Consider the following 8,067-nt stretch of genomic DNA (forward strand, 5'->3'; position numbering starts at 1 on the left):
AAAAAAACTTGTTATTCTATATTGCCTCATATTATATTTTAGTAATTTTGATTACAGAAAAAAATCATAACGATTAACACAAATAACCATTATGCAATTATATATGATTATTATTTTAAAGTCATAAGGATTTTATCGAATGATTTTTCTTATGTAAATGATTAATATAAAATGAACTAATAGATAAACTTATTTTTTTTTAATATCGCAAACATATAAACATCAAACGCGCACTACATTGTGATACAATTACAGTGATAACTTTTCGTAAAAGAAAAATTTACAATAATTTTAATTAAGACATTAAAACAAAATGTTAGTCCATAATGACGTTTTAAACTATTTAAAAACTTCAGTGCATTGGACAAACAATTTTAGTTTATTGAGTTTATTGATGTATTGGTCTTATAGGTAGGTACATTTTTTACAATGGTACGTGTTTTTTTTAATTTTCTTTTTCTATCCGTTATAACTTTTTGCAGGACAAATAAAAATGCTTTAATACAAGTTTGAGTGTGTTTTTTTTTAAGAAAATCTGCTTTAGTTGGTCCATGGAAAGGGGATCAAAAGTTGAAATTTCCAGTACTTTTTTTATTCAAGAAAAACAAAACAAAATTACGAAAAAAACTGATACATATTTTGTTACGCAACACCAGTTTTTGATAAAACAAACTTTGTTATTTTGTTGTAATTCAAAAAATAATAATTAACGATATTTGAAATATTCATAAAAAATGTCCATAAGCATTAAGGATATTTTAAATATGATAATAATATTTTGACTGTTTTTAAGATTTTTTTATAGACATTTGAAATAATAATTGTCAATTTAAGTTGTAGCATTTTTTAAATTTATTTATCTTCCCATTTTAATCATATGATTTATTATAGATATACTAATTAACAATTATAAATTGCACGAGTTCAGTGTATATTTCCCCGCCTGTATAAAAAGAAAAAAATGGATTCATTAGTTGTGATTTTGGAAGGCTTAACTGCAGTTGTTATGTCAAATAAAAAAAACCCGCTCCTTACATGGGGCCGATTATAAAAGAAGCGAAGAATTTCATCACGTCGTATAAACTGCCAGACGGGCGCCTCTCCTTTCTTCTTTCAACAAAAACAAAATGTAAACGAAAGTTTGTTTACATACAAATTGGATTAAAAAGCTCATAATAATAGTTAGTGAAATTAAACATAATATTTTATTCAACAGACAAAAGTGAAAATACGCGAGTGTCATATTTATAGCGTATTTAATAAGACTTTAATTTCTATAATATTTATATCGTTGTTCTTATATTAACAACTTTATCTCTGAATTCGAAATTTTACTGCGAATATATTATGCATCACAAAAGCAAGAGGAAATATATTCATAAGCATAATCATTTATGAAGCATTATCATTTAATAATGTATTATATTATAGTTATACATTTTTTTTTTTTTATAAAATAATTCGTTTATACAATACAAGTGAAACATTTATGATGTTTAATATATATAAAGGATTACAGCGCCAGAAAGAATAGCAAGTTTATATTATATCAATAATATAATAACTACCGTCTGCAGAGACCGACATATTTGAAATATTGACGTCTAATACGAAAAACGTTATCCTTGGCATTGCAGCACCATAGTCGCTGTGATCGACTTGTCCTACCTTATTTAGATGTCTGCGTGAAAAAATTATATTATATTATTGTTATGTCTACGCTAGTATTATTAAACCAATTGTGTAGTAATATATACTTATTATGACGTACGAAATTAAAAAATAAAACTTTTAAAAATTAGAAAACAAAATACAACATAAAGAATGATATATTCTTACCTATGTATATTAGATATTCAGGCGTGAACATATTATAATAAGACGTGTGAATCATAAATGTTTAAATCTTATTAAGGACGCTAATATAATCAGGTGAATTAATTAAAATAACGATAATAATATTTTGGTACCATTATACCTAAGTTTCAATGACATTTATATAGTTATATGGGAAAATCATCGATAACATTTATAGGATTAATAGGGTTGAGAAAAATCAAGTGATCAAAGATATAGTTATATCTACTTAATTCACATTTTAACTATTCATTTTTATAAAAAGATTAAAGACATTGCTGAGCCGCTGAGGGCTGTGATTTTATTATAATTACAAATTGTACTATAATATGCACTTAATTAAAAAAAATAATCAAGCATTATAATAAACTCTTGTAAAATATTTTAAATAGCTGATATTAATATTCTTATATTTACATAAAAATGAAGTGTTTTAGAATTTATTTCGGAATAACAATCAATTAAAAGTCAATATTTGAATGCCGATTTTGATATAAAGTCAAAAAGGTATTATTCCAATAGGTATTGGAATAATAATAATAATAATAATAATAATCAAAAGACCACTACAATTATTCCGAAAAAGCACTCGATGGGTAGGTAGCTGGCAGCTGGGCACGACTACATATTTTATGATAACATATATGATATACGCAATAATACATCCGTATAAAATTATAATGCCTGCACCGCCACTGTTACGCACATACATAATAATAATAATAATATATTTATTGTATCGTACGAATACCTATATCGACTCTGTGGCTTGTGCGGTTCCCAGAAACGATTCCAAACGCGAGCGCGTCGACGCACGTTTGGCTCGGTAGGTATATATATGTACTATATAATATAGCTGATGATAATAATACGTCGTCGTACACCGGTCCGATAAATCAAACGCTTTGGTCGTCGGGCGACGCGCATAATATCATACCGGGTGTACAGGGCGTGTTTTTCGAGCCGCAGTTGCGTTTGCGAAAGCCACGTGCGCTGTGTACGTATACCTACCAAAGGACGATGGGCGCGAGTTTTCCGACTTTTATATTACATTTTAAGGAAAGCGTTATGACATATATTATATTTATAATATATATATATATATATATATATATATTATATTTATAATATATATATATATATATATATATATATACGTACTATGTACGGGGTATAATCTGCAGCAACAAAGCGCAGTATATTATACCTTCTTATAAGCAGTATTATAGACGCTGTTTGACGTTTGCGAGCAGAAGATAGTTTTTAAAAGAAATGTAGTCTGATACTCTGATATAATATGTAAAAAATAAACGTACGCGCCTATTTCATAAGTATTTCATTCAATTCAGATAATATACACATAACTATAGGAAATTAACTCGAAATTAGCATTTTACCTACAACCTACATTTATGCGTAGATAAACATGTGTGATGAAAAAAATAACTACATATTATCTACAAATTATATAATAACAAAAATGAGTAACTATATGGTTGTACGCTTCACTTATTATTTATTCCGAACATTTTAATACAATTTTAATTTTTAAATGGTCGTTATATAATATGCAGCCTTGAGTTAATTTATCTATAATAAGATCAGCTAGGTAACTGCCTGCGGGGCGTGTTTTCGAACTGCAGATTTTTGTAATCCGTTGAATTAATATAAAGACAAATAATTTAGTTTAAATGTTGACATATAATTAGTAACGAAATAGTATTATGTAGTATAGATAAGTATTGGATTTCGTTCTTTCATATTACATTGTTTGTTTATGATTATTAAGATAAAATTTCTTAAAGATATTACACTGTATGACATAAAAAACCGCACCGCCTATATATATGTGTGTCTATTTAAAAATTATTTTATTTAATTCATATACATATTATATATAATAATATGAAGTTAAAATTATACATTTATAGATTTATGCATGACAAAAAAAATTAACTATTGCCTATTTTTAATTATCTAACCTAACCTTAGACGTCAATAATAAAAATAATAAATTTGTTGTACATATCTAACTTAATTTAGTAATATTTTAACAAAACTTCAATTTTTAAATCATCATTATATGTATAGCATAATTATGCTTATATTATTGCCTATTAGCTATAATGCCATAACTATTAACTATTTGACTATTATACCTCTTATACACACCGCCTGTATAATGCAGCTTACTATTCTGATTGCTCGCGATCAATCTGAGAGCGTATAAAATGTATTTGCGGAAAATCGGTATTTTATTAATTTATTATATCCTGTTCGTTTACGCCCCCTCCCACGGTATTCGTAACGCCACCTGCGCGGTAAAGGCGGTCTTCTGCAGGTAAACTTTTGATTTCGCACCCCAATATATAGCTTTACGCCATACCAGTGATTCTTAACCTTTTTCGAATGACGGAACACTTAACATTTTATAAGGTTTTCGCGGAACACAGCCGTAAAATACAACAATAATTATATACATTTTTCATTTTTTAATATTTTTCCTATTGATTTTAAGATTTTGGCGGAACACCGGTTAAGAACCACTGTGCTATACCTATATACTATTTTATAAAATAGATAATCGAATTTTGAACGAGAAGAACAGTCGCTTGATTATTATTATTGTGCTCATTTTTCAACCATTGATTTGTTATACTATATTGATAACATATATAATGTATATATGAATATTATGAATACAACCAAATCAAATGTATCACACCTATAGCTGCATATTATTATGATTTACTTGACTACAGTGTAATATAATATGTTGAACGCAAAACGAACGGAGTATATCTACCTATGGTTCATATAATCGGAATCTATATTCTATACTATACACTGCGTAACAGTGTGATGCACACGAATCACCCTGTATAGAACCCCTTCGAGCGGTCGACCTTGCAGTGCCGCCAAAAAAAATGTCTCCCAGCGTTTGTACAGCATAATATATACGCGCATATTATACGATGATTGACAACGGCGGCGGTTTACGTTCAAGATTTCGACTCGGGCCGCAGTGTAACGCGTTCAAGTATATAATATTATATACCTACATGCATATATATATATATATATATGTTGTGTTATGCCGTTTCGGGAAAGGGAATTTTCGCGGCGCCTTGCTCGTCTCCAAAGAACGAATGCGGTAAAAAAAAAAAAAAAAATTCCACTGTATTAAAAAATAAAATAAAATAATAATGAATAGTTATACTGTTATTGAACAATGTATAATATACATTATATGATATGTCCTATTCCTATATAGCAAATACACACAGTAAAAAATAATAAAATGCGTAAGCCAGGTAGCCCATTATCCGATACCTATATATAATATTATTTGTAAGCTGTCGGGCGAAACGACAATGGGAAAATATTTACGACGTCATTAATTAATAAGTCGTCGTGTATATACGCAATATATATATATATACATAACAGCCATGCAGGTATTGGTGGTATTGCGTAGAGGTATTTTATACCTATACTTATAGGTGTACGGCGAGCGAATGTATATAAGAAATATTTTATACAGTTTTATAGTTTAATTTATTCGGGTATAATCACAATCAGACCTTGCGCTATAATTAGGTGTATATACATTGCAGAATTCGTACCTAAATGCAATTTTTGAAATAGTTGTATTTCGTTCATATAGGCATTATTATCAACGTTGGTTGGTCACTATACTCGATGGCCGTCATGTAGCTAAATTATTATATAATATTTACTTAGTTTAATATATTGTTATAATGAAACGGGTACAGTATAATAACAGTAAAAGAACTTTCAATTGAAGGTTTTATGTATATATATATATATAGTACACTATATAATATATACTATATAGTCATAAATATTTATAGTTTATACATTCGATTCGCTGTTATTGTTGTGTTTATTAAATACTACGTGCGTCACGCGTATATAGTGCATAATATAACGTGTATAGTTTAAATGTATAGCTTATTTAATACCTATTAAAAAAAAAAAAAGATAATAATGGTATACGAAAGTAAATGAATTAGCATTTATTTTAAAATTACTCTTAAATTTTAATCGATTATATTATTAAATACCTTTCTTATAGTTTAGATAATATGTTATTATATTTTAATATGAAATATCTAAGTTTAAATACATCAAATGGTGTTATTTATGTCATAATCCTAGTTCATATTTCACAATGATAATTGATAATTATTATAATATACTTAGAATGATTTAATTGGTATATATAAAATATACAATTTACATTTAAGATTATATACCTATACTATATAATAATTTAAGTCTAATACGTTTAATATATAGGTACGAATTATTACAAGCACGAGGTACATAGTTAGTTCTCGATTAAAAGTGAAATATGTACTTTAATATTATTGTGTTACTCCAAAAACAAGGAATACCTAACAATAACGGCAGAATTCTAGATTTTATTGACCATTTTAAATTTTCATAAAAACAAAACTTACAAAATTATAATGATGTAGTTCACTATTATAGTTGCACAGTGTGGGCAGTATAATATATAAGCATAATTTTACTGCGTCCATTATAGTAGGTACGTCGAAAATCGAAATATAAGTAGGTACCTAGTACTCACCTGGCCACCTCTTATTATTTAGTCATTCGTTCCACGCGGTTATATAGCGCGCGGGGACGTTGAATAAATATGAAATTATTTATAAATGATAAAAAACATCACAATAATCGTCGGGTCATACCGATTGATATAATAAACTGAATCAATGGTTATATATCTATATATTATATATACATATAGGTTATTATGGGTGCGTAATACCTATAATCTGAAAAAATGTCATAATTCGGTGCGAACGTAGAAAAAACTAAAAAAATAGCGGTCGATTATATAGGTTTATAATATCCGTTTTTCCGGTGACGGCAGTGATTCGCGAATCTCCCGTGCAATATCATTTGTTGTGGGATCTAAACAGAGGCGACGAGAGGGGTTAATGACAAAATAAAAAAATTTTACAAAAAAAAAATTCGTTTGACGATAATACCTACTTGTGAGACACGTCGAATAATGCGGTAAATCGGGGGGAAAAAAAACGAGTTCTATTCACAATTGGGTGACCGATAACACCACAACGGTATATATAAATAATACATATTAGGTATATACATGTATATGTATATAGGAAATTATTCACGGACAGCGGTGCAAAACGGCGTGGTGAAGTGATGTGCGGAAGGGTGGCGGACGTTAAACCACCGCGTTAAAAATCAGATTACGATTTGATCTGCGTCATCGATCGTCAACGAATATAATCGGTGTCTGTGCAGCTTATATAGATATATATAATATATATATATTATTTACGCGATTTATTGATACAACAACAACAAGACTTTGTAATGGTGGATAAATAACGACGACGCGCGAATAAGAACGGATAAACAAAAAAACCTGTACAGTATAATGATATCCCCGGAAATACACCGCCGCGGCTATACTATGATTATAATATTATTGTGTCCGTATTAAAGGTTTTATAGCGTAAAAGAGTGGCGGCCACCATGGGGTCACCGTGACCGCGGGTCCGGTTATTAATAGGCCGTGTGACTTCTACTGTAACAGTCCGTCGTTGGTCCGCTAGCAAAAGAACTATATTATACCATGATATTACGAACAAAGTTGAAGTATACATTACAAAATTCTTCGAAAAATTGATATTTTTTTACATTGAACAATTGATTATAATTATAATTAGGTATAAATATTACTTGTTCGTACCACTAATATTTATGTGTAAACTTTCAGACACGCACTGCTGCAGTACCTATTGTTTTAAAATAAATAGCTATAGGATAATAAGAATAACACTATGTACTATACAATATACATTACATGTACCTATACAATTTAATCATTAACAATTATATTTTAGAATTATTTTGATAAAATCTCTTATAATACATATAAGGAAATGTATACCTATACATAGTAAGTGGATGATAATATTTATGTAATTATCAACATTTTCGATATTATATATAGGGAATAAAGCACAAAAATAATGATAGGTACCCATAGGTGGGTCTACAGTGGTGCAAGGTACCTCCTGCAGTTTCAAGTGGCACCATGAACTAAGAAAAATTGTTCAAAAGGAGGCTAAAGCCCCTTAGCCCACTGGGTACGCACCAGGTTGCACTCTCTGCGTCAAAGGT

The sequence above is a fragment of the Rhopalosiphum padi genome, chromosome 2, assembly GCF_020882245.1.
Source record: "Rhopalosiphum padi isolate XX-2018 chromosome 2, ASM2088224v1, whole genome shotgun sequence".
Lineage (NCBI taxonomy): Eukaryota > Metazoa > Arthropoda > Insecta > Hemiptera > Aphididae > Rhopalosiphum > Rhopalosiphum padi.